A 12,130-nucleotide genomic window follows, 5' to 3' on the forward strand; every position below is an offset into this window, starting at 1 on the left:
ACAATCCACACGGGTTTGGATATATATAGAAAGTATATTGTATGTACATATATAGGCTCACATCACTTAGTGCAGGTATCTGTGTTGTGTGGGTTTAGATGGGAATCATTGAAAGGAAGAAAGGATAGAGGTGTTCAGAGGAAGAGAGACGCTTTGGGGTAGAGCTGGAGAAGAAGGGGGGAGCAGAGAAAGAAAGAAGAGCCTAAGAAAGCAGATCCATGTGCTCTGAGAGAGAAAGCTTTGGGGTAGGGCTGAAGGAGAAAGGGGGGGGGCAGAGCCGGGGGCTCTGGTAGCTGAAGATGTGTGTGGGCAGAGAGAGAGAGAGAGAGAAAAACTGCCAGCCCAGAGCCATGTGCGCTCTCTCTCTCTCTCTCTGTGTATGTGTGTGTATATATATATATAACAGGAACAGAGAGAAAATCAGCCTTTGTTTCTCAGCTCTGACCTTTACAAACTCCAGTGTACCTTCCTGAGGCAAGGAAGGTGACCATTTTCACAGATTTTACTCTTTGAAGTCCCCAGTTCCGGAGACTAGCTATCTGGCTTTCTTTGTTCTTAGAGAGCCCTGCTCCCAGATAGGACAAAAGGTATGTTAATTAGGGGTAATCAAGAAAACACAGGGCTAGCAGCCAGCTGGGCAACATTTGGTCCATTTGCCATCCTTAGTGATTCCTGAGGGAGGGGGGAGTTCTCAGAAGCTGGTTTCATCAATTTAAGTATGTTTTGCTGGTTTCATATTAATTTAAGTATGTCCAGCACTCCTGGCATGTATGTGCAGCTATCCTGACATCTCCACCACTTTTTATTTTCCCCCATGGAGGCAAGATGGAAGCACACCTGGATACCTGATCTGTCACTGTAGTGATGACTGTTCATGTTCCCATACCTCCAGTTATATTGCTCCTGCTAGTTCTAGCAGGTCCCCTGTCCTGCTTATTCATAGCTCCACAATAGTGAGATGTTTAAGACCCCTTATGCCTTATGAGTCTAAGCCTCATGCCTTAGGTTGGGCAGTCACTAGTGGGTGGAGATAACCCAATATGCCACCTCTTACTTGTCTTGGAGAATGGACAGTGCATAAGGGATCCAGCACTTTGGAGATTAAGGCCTACAGATACCAGGATGCCTGGTATAAAAAGTTAACCTGCCAGACTAGAGTGGTTCCAAGGTAGATGATGGGACTGTTAAAAATAAAAAAAAACAATTACATGCTAGATTAAAAATGTAAATGCTGGGAAGAAAGTAGTGTAAATTTCAAGTGGGAAGGAAAGTAGTGTGTGTATGGCGGCCTTATAGGGGTGAGGGTATTTTATAGGTTAGACTTTGCAAAGAGTTGTACATATGTCTAAGTTTACAGCACATGAAAATCATAACAATGCATAGCAATACTTGTACACCAGTTAAAATAATGATAGGGTGAATTAAAACATTAAAGACATGATCAGCGGTAGGTGAATATCCAAAGAATAATTCCCATGCTGAGACATGGGAGTCTTGTAGCAAATTTTGAACAGTTTGTCTAATTTGTTCATTCTCATAGGTGATGGTATGATTCACTTCTGTGGAGGTGGTTTTCAAATGGTCCATATAGGCATGAAGTTCAGTACAGTTCAGTAGTTTGTGTAAAGTCTCTTCTCCCAAGCCCAGAGGGAGTGGATGTACAGCATATGGAATAAAATTTGGAATGTCAAGAGAGTCATTGGTAACCAGAGGTGCAGAATATGCTGTCTCATTAATGGTGATGGAAACCAGTGGTGTATGACTGCACCAAGTATTGTTCTGTAAATAGTTCGAACTGTACAGCAAAGTGTTCTTAGGGAGGCGGATGTCATGTACTTGGGGAGAAGTGGAAAAAATATTTTGAGGAAAGAACAGATTAAAACAAAAGTGTCCAGCTCCAAGGTAGTACACCCTATGTGAGACAGTGGGTAACTACAAAAGTTCGGCAGTCAGAGTACAGGAGGATGAATTGTTCCAGCAGGAGCTGTCACTCTCTTTAAACTGATGAGGTTCACACTGGAAATGAAAGGGCGTCCGCTGGCACAGGCTAGGGTCCATTGGTTTGAATGATGTCCAGTCATTGTCCAGGGGCTGCACCCATGCGAGATGGTCCAAAGGATACATTATCACATTATTAACTTGCACACCAATATTAACAACAGGGTAAATAACTGTATGTTGTCCTGACCATGGGATCAAAGTACAGATAGAGCATCCTTATTGTGAACAGATTGGAACACTAACTGTCCACCAATCAAGGTGAGCTACAGCAAATTCTGGTAATTTGGTGCTAGCCATCTGAACAAGAGATGGTGGCCAGTGGCCTAACTTAGACGTGATCAGAATTTCTTTTAAGATAGTAATAAGCTCGATCTGTATTTGATCACAGGCCATAGCCCATGAAATATTCTTTCCCAACCTGTATTCTTCACGTGCTAAAGTCACAATTTTCTGTTCTATAATGGGTGATATAAGAGCAAAGGTATCTACAATTACATTAGATAGTTTAGCTGAAGACTCATTAATAATATGTTGTGAGGTAAACCCTTCAGAAGCATGTTGGGCTGTGGATCCCATCTTATTCCGGAGCACGTCTATATCAATTGTATTAAGGGCTCCCAGTGCAGTTCCTGTGCCCCCTAAAATGGTGTCCAATAATTCCCACTTGTATCTAGAGGGATTGGCTGGGGGTGTGACTGACTGCATATCTAACCACGTATTAAGCATATGTATGTGGTTGGCAACAAATTGAGAGCAGTTTGGATATTTGGTAGTGACTAGAAATACTTTAGGAAACAGATGCCAAGTAAGAAAGTGGTATTTTACATCATATAAAACATCACGGGGTGCATCGTATTTAATCTGAAATGGTTTCCCCTCCTGGAACAAATTAATATCTGAGAGGTATAGAATAAGAGGAGCTGAAATGGTGTGAGAGGAGGGGTGGTAGGTAAACAAAGTACATCAAAAAAGAAAGATGCCAAGTAAGAAAGTGGTATTTTACATCATATAAAATATCATGGGGTGCATCCTATTTAATCTGAAATGGTTTCCCCTCCTGGAACAAATTAATATCTGAGAGGTACAGAATAGGAGGAGCTGAAGTGGTAGGGGAGGTGGGTTGAGGGGTGGTAGGTAAACAAAGTACATAAAAAAAGAAAGAAGTCTCAGTAATGTGCCCTTGATTTCTTTGAATCCACTTATAAGTGATCTGCCCAGTCCCTTTATCCTGACAGGAAATATTGTACAGAATCAAGGCAGGAGTGCCTAGAAAGTATTTCTCTGGGGGTGTAATCAATTCTTGCGTTCTCTCTAGGGACGTGGAAATTAGTGGAGTCCACTTCACGTGCGCGATGTTTAGGGAATAGTAGACTGGTCTGTCTTGCGCCGAACAGAAACTCAAGATAACCAGGTCTTTTCCTTCAGGGAATGGTGGGGGTATTTCTTGATAGCAATATACCCCATCTGTGGAATTGGCCCAACCAATTGTGCATATTCGGACGACAGTTCTTGTAATGAGACTTGGGTAAAAGAGAACAGATACCACACTAAACAGAAAACGTGCCATACTAGAAGCACACCTCCAACATTCTGAAGCTGACTCCTTGGCAGTGAAGCCATGTAGTGTTCGTAGGGTTCGTAATCGCCCCGCCCTTAAGGGAACTCTGTATAGTTGCCAGCCTCCGCGCCTCCCTCCCTCTCTTTGCCCTCCAAGCACGACCTGTCCTCCGGCAGCCCCTCGCCTTCCTAAGTGCTGGCTGTATTTTAAAAATTCTTACTTTGGGGTGCGGTGTCCACAGTGAAGGCGAACGGTGCTTCAGACTGCCTTCACATGTGTCTCAGCTCTGCCTCTGGTCCCGCCCTCATTTCCTGTTTCTGGAAGGGCGGAGAAGGAGAGGGAGGGCCTGGAACTCGAAGGGGAGAGAGGGAGGGAGGGAGGCGTGGGGGTGTGGAACTCGAACGAGAATGGGGGGCATGGAACTTGGAGGGGAGGGAGGGGGTACTGGAACTCGAAGGGGAGGGAGATGGAGGGAGGGGGCCATGGATATGGGTGGGTGGAGGAGAGGTCAGGGGAGAATGCAGAGTTGATGCACATGTAGGGGGTGAGGGCAAGGGCCAGAGGAGAATTGCTGCACCACAATGGATGGAGGGGGCAGGGGAGAGATGCTGCACATGGATGGATGAAGGGGGCAGGGCACAAAGGACGTTTGCTGCATATGGATGAATGCAGGGGAGAGAGCATAATTGGTGCACACGGGACACACACTACACTCTCTCACTCACACAGACAGACACATACTCTCTCTCTCTCTGACACACATTCTTTCTCTCTCACACTCACTCTCTGACACATACTCATTCACTCTCACACATACTCGCTCTCTCTCACACATACTCTCTCCTAACAGTTCCTTTAAAAAGATAATTGCCATTAGAGGACAACCTTGCTAGCGCCCGTTTCATTTCTTTCAGAAACGGGCCTTTTTTATTAGTACTTATATAACACATCAATTCCAAAGTTGTATCTTAGTGGTCGAATGGATAGAGATTTTAACACGAGTCAAATGTGTTGAATGATGATTGAGAAGCGAATATGATGGGATTATAATCCGAATTGTGTGTTGAAGACCATGGTAAGAGAGGTGTTGAGGTTGCTTTAAAGTTCTTTGCTTCCCATTTTATCCAAAGTGGGTCAGTATGTTCTTCTTTTGAGGTGATCCATAAAGAACTTTGTCTTAGTAAGAAAGCCTTATGGTAGTCCAGAAAATTTGGAAAATTAACACCACCATTGTGTTTGGGGAATTTAAGATATTTCAATGCAATATGAGGAGGTTTATTAGACCATAAAAATTTTGACAATATTTTTTCCATATTTTTATATGTACTGGCATTTAACATAACTGGTAACATACTTAAAATATAATTCACTTTCGGTACTATCATCATCTTTATGGTGTCTAATCTACCCCACCAAGTAAGCTTAAGTGGAGACCACTTATTAGTCATATCCATCACACAATTCAAAAGGTATGTAGAGTTGAGGTTGATAGTTTCATTAATATTGGAGCCCAATAATACACGATATTTCAGGCACGTGGGAGACCATTTAAAATGGGACATTGTGAATTGGTATGATCTAGAGGCCATGTTTAGTGGTAACATTTCTGTTTTAGTGGGATTTAGTTTGTATCCAGATATTCGTGAGTAATTGTTAATTACATCTAGGATGTGAGGGATGGATGGTTCTGGCAGTTTGATCTGATACAGGAAATGCTTCTACCCAATGGGAAAAGGAATTGACTACCGTGAGTAAAAACCTGTTTTTCCTAGCTGTTAAAGGGAGAGGGCCCACATGATCTATCTGTAGTCTCTCAAATGGGCCCCGTGGTGGCGCTCTCATCAGCTGTCCCCTTTTCTTTATAGGTTGTCTCCCAAATGAAGCACAAATCACACAGGAGGCCACATGATCCTATATGTCATGTTTCATTTCTGGCCACCAGACCAACATATTCAGGGTTGCCAGCATCTCTTCAGTTTTAGGGTGCCCCATGGGACCTGCTCCATGAACCCACTGCATCCAATCTTTCCCTTGAGCTCTGGGGATAGCTATAACCAATCCTTCCTCCTTCTTCACACACAGCATGTCTTTCTTTATAGTGAGTGTGAGGGTGTATGCTGGTAAGTGTTATCTGGGGTGTGTTGCACTAGTTGCTTCAGATTGGAAAGCTCCGAGTCATTTTCCTGCAGTGTCCGGAAATAATCTGGTGGTACCACCTGATCATCATGAGGGGACCGTGTGGCCATGGCTACCATGCGGGTCGGCTCATACCAGGGCCATATAGGGCCTACATGACATGCTTCCTTGGCTAGTGAATCTGCTAAAGTGTTTCCTTTCACTAAAGGGCCTTTCTATCTGTGTGCTTTCACCTTCACTAAATGAACTTTATGAAATTTTTCACTGAGTTCTTGTGCCATAGCCCACAGTGCTGAATTTTTTACAATGGACCCATCTGTGGATTTAAAGTTGTGGCTTAACTACCATGGCAGCAATGCAATGGTGCTTCTGAATACGTAATCTGAATCTAAAATTATCTGTATTTCAGGGTGGGAGTCTTGATTTTGCTGCAAACAGGCCACAAAGGCAGCCAGTTCACAGTATTGTGCTGAGGCTGACCCATAGGAGTACTGCCTCTGCAGAATTACTTGGTTATCTGGGCCCAGTTGCAAAACCTACTAGTCTCCTTCCTCCTTCACATTGACTACTGCCATCAATATATACTGTCGGAAGAAAAGGAGATATTCTGTCCAGTACCAGTTCTTTAAATATCAAATGATTGGGGCTACTGGGTGACAACTGACAGTCATGAGGTTGTCCCTCCAGTAAGATCCCTGCAATCTGCACTTTAGGCTCTTTTAGTAATTCAAACTTCACATTCTGTGCCTTCAACATCAGGGTTCAATGGACTATTTCTAATTCTACTACAAGCCAACTTGCCCTACACATTGAATTTAAGGGGGGTGTGGTGGCTACATATGTAAGTGGTTTGAGCACCAATGATATACGTAAATTTTTGCATAGCAGCATATGCAGCCAGAACATGTTTTTCACAAGTTCCCATTTTAAGTTCTGGAGAAGTGAGAACTCTGGAAAAGAAGCAATTGGCCGGTCTGTCCCTCCTAAGCGCTGTGTTAGGGCAGCCCCTATACTGTTCTCACCAACCACTGGGTATAGAAAAAAATTCTGTTTGTGATCTGGGGGAGCAAGGACAGGAGCAGAAGTCAGTCTGCTTGAGTTTAGTCACGGCCTCTGTGTGCTCTGCCTCCCAAACATATTCTTTACGTTTAAGCAGGGAGTATAGTGGAGCAGCCACTTCAGCATAGTTGTGCATAAAATCACGGCAGAACCCTGTAAGCCCTAGAAATGATTGGAGGGATTTCTGATCTGTAGGAGGAGGTAATTTCTGTATGCGATTTATTCTCTGAGAATCTATGGATTTACCATCTTGGCCAATGGTGACTTCTAGAAAGGAAACCTGTGGTTTACATAGCTGAGCTTTGGCCGGATTTACTTTAAGTCCAGCTTCCAAAAGAGCTTTTAAAATCTCTCTTACATGGGCCCAGTGGTCCGATTCAATTTCAGATTGAATTAGAATGTCATCAACATATTGGATTATAGTGTCTCTACAAGACACCTGGGCTAGGGCTTCCTGCATGTATTTGTGGAAAATGGATGGAGAATCCTTATAACCCTAAGGTAACACAGTCCATGCGTACTGTTTGTTTAGCCACTGAAATGATGTTTTGTACTGGCATTCCGGGGCCAGGGGCAGGCTCCAAAACCCATTTGAAATGTCTAGGACAAAAAAAATGTACAGTTGGGGATTAATTTAGAGATCATTTCCGGGTATGAGGCTATTTTGACTTTTTGAATATCTCGCTGCTGTGTTCTTGATGGTCTGCAATGATCATAGTAGGTTTCCTTTGCAGCCTACATATGCTGCATTACAGTAGTCTTGTAGGGACAATATCAGTGTCTGTACTGTAAGACAGAATTACTGTCTGGGGAAATAGTCTCTGACTCTTTTCAGTTTCCATAGTGTTTTGAAGCTTTTTGACATGATTGCAGCAACTTAGTCTTCAAGGTTCAGATGTTGATTGAGAATGATTCCTAGTAGTTTTGTGTTTTGATTGTGTAAGATTGTTGATCTATTATGATGTTTTGGTAAGTAGTGGGATTGTGCTGGCTGGATAAAACCAGGAGTTTGGTTTTGTCTTGGTTCAGTTTGTTTGATGACAGCTGTGGCCCATTTTTCCATGAGGTCGAGTCCTTTTTTGGTCTTAATCCATCCCCTCTCCAGGGAGAGGACAAATTGCTGGAAGGGGAGGGGAGAGAGGAGGATTGCTGGCTATGGATGGAGGAGGGAAGGGCAGAGAGGGACAAGGATGGACATGGGGGCCAAGGGAGAGGACAAATTGCTGGAAATGGAGGGGAGGAGGATTGCTGGCTGTGGATGGAGGAGGGAAGGGCAGAGAGGGACATGGATGGACATGGGGGCCCAGGGAGAGGACAATTTGCTGGAAATGGAGGGGAGGGGAGAGAGGAGGATTGCTGGCTATGGATGGAGGAGGGAAGGGCAGAGAGGGACAAGGATGGACATGGGGGCCCAGGGAGAGGACAAATTGCTGGAAATGGAGGGGAGGGGAGAGAGGAGGATTGCTGGCTATGGATGGAGGAGGGAAGGGCAGAGAGGGACAAGGATGGACGTGGATGGGAGGACAGGACCCAGGGAGAGAGAAGAAATTGCTGGAAATGGATATAGAGCAAGAAATGAAGAAGAAAGGAGGAAAGTAAAGAAATAAATGGAAAGGAAGCCCTGGAAATGGAAAGAGGACAGATAGCAGCAGACTCAGATACTGGGCCAGCATGATCGGAAAAAGAAAGTCACCAGACAACGGTAGAAAAAAATCATTTTATTTTCATTTTAGCGTTTGGAATATGTCCACTTTGAGAATTTACATCTGCTATCTTATTTTGCAATGTATAGCAATTTGTTTCTAAGAATATTGCTGACAATTCCTGTCAGTGTGGCAAGTGGTGAGCGATCATTTTCACCGGGGGGGGGGTGGGGTGTGATAATTTTCACTGGGGGGGGGGGGCCTGATCATTTTCACGGGGGGGGGGGGGGGGGGGCGCCAACTGATAGTCTGCAGGGGGGCGCCAGAGACCCTTGGCACGGCCCTGCCTGCCCGGTTCAGTATCTCTCCTGCTTTTCTTTCTTCCTCTCGGCAGTATCAAAAAAAGAAAGCAACCTGCTTCCAGCTGACCTGGGAAGTGTTCCTTCTGCTTTGTCCCGCCTCCTCTGACACAATTTCCTGTGTTTGCGCAGGTGGGACACAACAGAGGAAACACTTTGAAAGCCATCCAGAGGCATGTTGCTTCTTTTTTGATGCTGCCTGCAGGTACACTAACGAGGGGAGGAGGTAAAGACAAGAGAGATATTGGACCGGGCGAGGGGATGGCACTGGTGGTGGAACAGGAGGGGGTGCGGTGGTGTGGGGGCGGCAGCACGGGGCAGGCAGAGGAGTGCATTGTGTGCCCAGGGCCCAGGTTTGTCTCTCGGCAGCCCTGCTTTCAGGGTGCTGAAGAAAAAAATATTTTCCCCATTGTTCAATTTGTGTTTTAGTTTAACTCAGCTTTCTATTGTTCTCTCAACATAGACCACCACCAGAGTGTGGGAAAATTACAACAATAAACCGTGGAAGTTTAATGTTAAGGGTCTTGTTCCCCTAGTCTTTTACAACTTCTTCAAAACAATCATAATTATTTTCTACTCAAATATCTTTGTCTGCAAGTAAACTTCATTATTCCAAAATGGAAAGGGAGAATCAAAGAAAAAAAAAAAAAACGAACATCCAGAGACTAGCATCTAACTTTTTACAATGATAACGGAAGAAATACAAATGAAATTACCATCTCCCTCCCAATTCAGCAGAGAGCACAAACAAATCTAATCTTCCACAGAGTTAACAAGAACTATTAAAAAAAAAAATCAAACAGCTTAACAATGTAAGGGCTCCTTTTACAAAGCTGTTCTAACGATTCTGGCACAGCAAATATGAGAAAGCCCATAGTAATTGAGTGGGCTTTGTCACTTTTGCCACACCAGAATTGCTAGCGTGGCTTTGTAAAAGGAGCCATAAATTATTTATTGACTTTTCCATATTTTAATAAATGAAATTAAATGAGCCTATTTAACATATAAGTTGAAGAAAACTTAATTGAATTTTAAGGGAATATTAATTTGTGATTTAGTCAAATTATGGCTGTTTGTATCTGCTTGGTCTAATTGTTTTAGAGAGATCTTGTCAGAGGATGACTGTCTTTTAATTTTAGTATTGTTATCCATTGTGAATGATTTTATTAACTATAATGGTGGTATATAAATTCTAATAAAAGAAAAATGAAATAACATGAAATGTTTGCAGATTTCTGAACATTTTGCCGCCAATCCTGCCTTGATGGTAGAGTTGGATTTTTTCAAACTTTCATTACTACTGATCTAGAGCCAGTAGCAAATTACGCCGTATTATCTTATGATTCACTAGAAGATCATCCTGATGAATATAACCCAGTAAATACCGAACCATGTAGGTATTTTCTAAATTTCAAGCCAATAAAGCTGAATATATGGATTATATTATATAAACATAAAAAGGTCCGCATCTGTTCACATTCATGCCAGCATTCTATGCAAAATGCAGGTATAACGTATACTAAATAATCAAATCAGGTGTGGAGGAGATATAACGAAAACTACATCGGCTTAATTTTCTGACCGAAAAATAATACATTAAATTAATTAAGGGAGATGTTGCCTCAAGAAGCCCCCGGCTCTATTGTGTTCAGAGCTCATGAGGGCTGGACCGCTTCATCATTGGCAACACCCCCACAGTCATAGAACAGCCAATCCCAAACATATGTTCTAATACTCTTTTTTTCATTTTTTTCTTGTATAAATTTTTCTATTTTACTAGCATATGATGGGTAATCGTCAAGTTAAACGTAACAGCTACTTAGCTTTTGCAAGGTCCAATCCTTCTTTAGTTAGTTATATGCTGGACGCGACCAAGACCAACAATGGCCAGCGTTTTGTCGCCTGCGTCAGGGTCAAATGGTCTGCGTCTAACTTAGATTAACTTGACTCCTGCTGCTCCTGCATATATACTTATAAGTGTATTCCCAGACCCTTTTCTAAAAATCTGGGTTAGGCACATCAAGTACATCAGATCACTTAGCTACATATTGTGGTAAGGGTGGAGACGACACACTTGATTAAAACACTGTGCAATATTAAAATGTTTAACTCCTTACCCACTTACTTCTGAGATAAGTGTTTCAAGAAACAAAGTAGTGTGAAAATAATACATCTTAAAATTAGTAGAGCCAATAAAATGACTGATTTGGAAGTAGTGAAAAAAGGATAAGGACAGACCCTGGTCTGATTTTAGATTGCCCTTAGATATTTAAACAACCTCTCAAAAAAGGGGTAGGAGAATGTTAAGAGACATCTATGTTTGTGAATCGATTGTAGAGCATCACTACCCATCCCCCAAATAAACATTTGCAATAATAATGGTTCTCCAAGGACATGCAGGCTGTCATATTCTCAAATATGGGCTGATGTCATCCAGTGGAGCCTGGTGCTGACGCTGACTAGCGAGTTCAGTAATTCAGTAAATCACCAATATAATAAAAAAACAGCCTAAGCCTAATGGATACCTGGGCTATGACATTCAAACTAAAACTCAATAAAGAAAAAACACACTGCCTTATTCTTTCATCTCAACATTTTACAATCTACCCCACAGCCATACATACCCCAGAGCACACTCTTCCAATCTCAGATAACCTGAAAATCTTCGGCATTATTATTGTCAGTAACCTAACGCTAAAGAATCAAGCCACCGCCATTACAAAGAAAATGTTCTACACAATGTGGAAACTCAAACGGGTAAAACAATTCTTCCCGAGGGAAACTTTTCGCAGCATGATTCAAACAATGGTATTAACACATGTCGATTACTGCAATGGAATATATGCGGGTTGCAGAGAACAAATCCTAAGGAAACTACAGACTGCTCAGAATACAGCAGCCAGGCTTATCTATGGAAAATCTAAATTTGAAAGCGCAAACCCCCCTGGGAAAAACTACACTGGCTACCAATCAAAGAATGTATCGCTTTCAAGATTTGTATCTTTGTTCACAGAATAATACATGGTCTAGCTCAGAGCTATATGTCTGAACTAATCGACTTACCAATTAGAAACACAATTAAGTCAGCCAAAACGTACTTAACTCTTCACTTCCCAAGTTGAAAAGCCTGAAGTACAAATCAACATATGCGTCAAGTTTCTCTTGCATATGCACACAGCTCTGGAATTCTCTACCAAAACGCCTGAAATCTATGAATAATCATCTAGAATTCGGAAAAACCTAAAAACTCACCTGTTCAAGAAGGCATACCCCACAGTATCTGACATAAACACCGAATAATGAAATATGGCATTTTAATCAGGAAACGGACAGTTTTCAACCCCAACGCATGATCAGACCCTAACATTTTATCT

The 12,130-nt window shown here is 42.6% G+C and overlaps 1 protein-coding gene across 3 annotated transcripts in view; it reads left to right on the top strand.

Moving 5' to 3' along the window:
- The window catches only part of FANCL (FA complementation group L), a 294,740-nt gene that overhangs the window by 142,367 nt on the left and 140,243 nt on the right, over window positions 1-12,130 (top strand). The window lies entirely within an intron of this gene.

Source organism: Microcaecilia unicolor, chromosome 3, assembly GCF_901765095.1.
Source record: "Microcaecilia unicolor chromosome 3, aMicUni1.1, whole genome shotgun sequence".
NCBI classification, from domain to species: domain Eukaryota; kingdom Metazoa; phylum Chordata; class Amphibia; order Gymnophiona; family Siphonopidae; genus Microcaecilia; species Microcaecilia unicolor.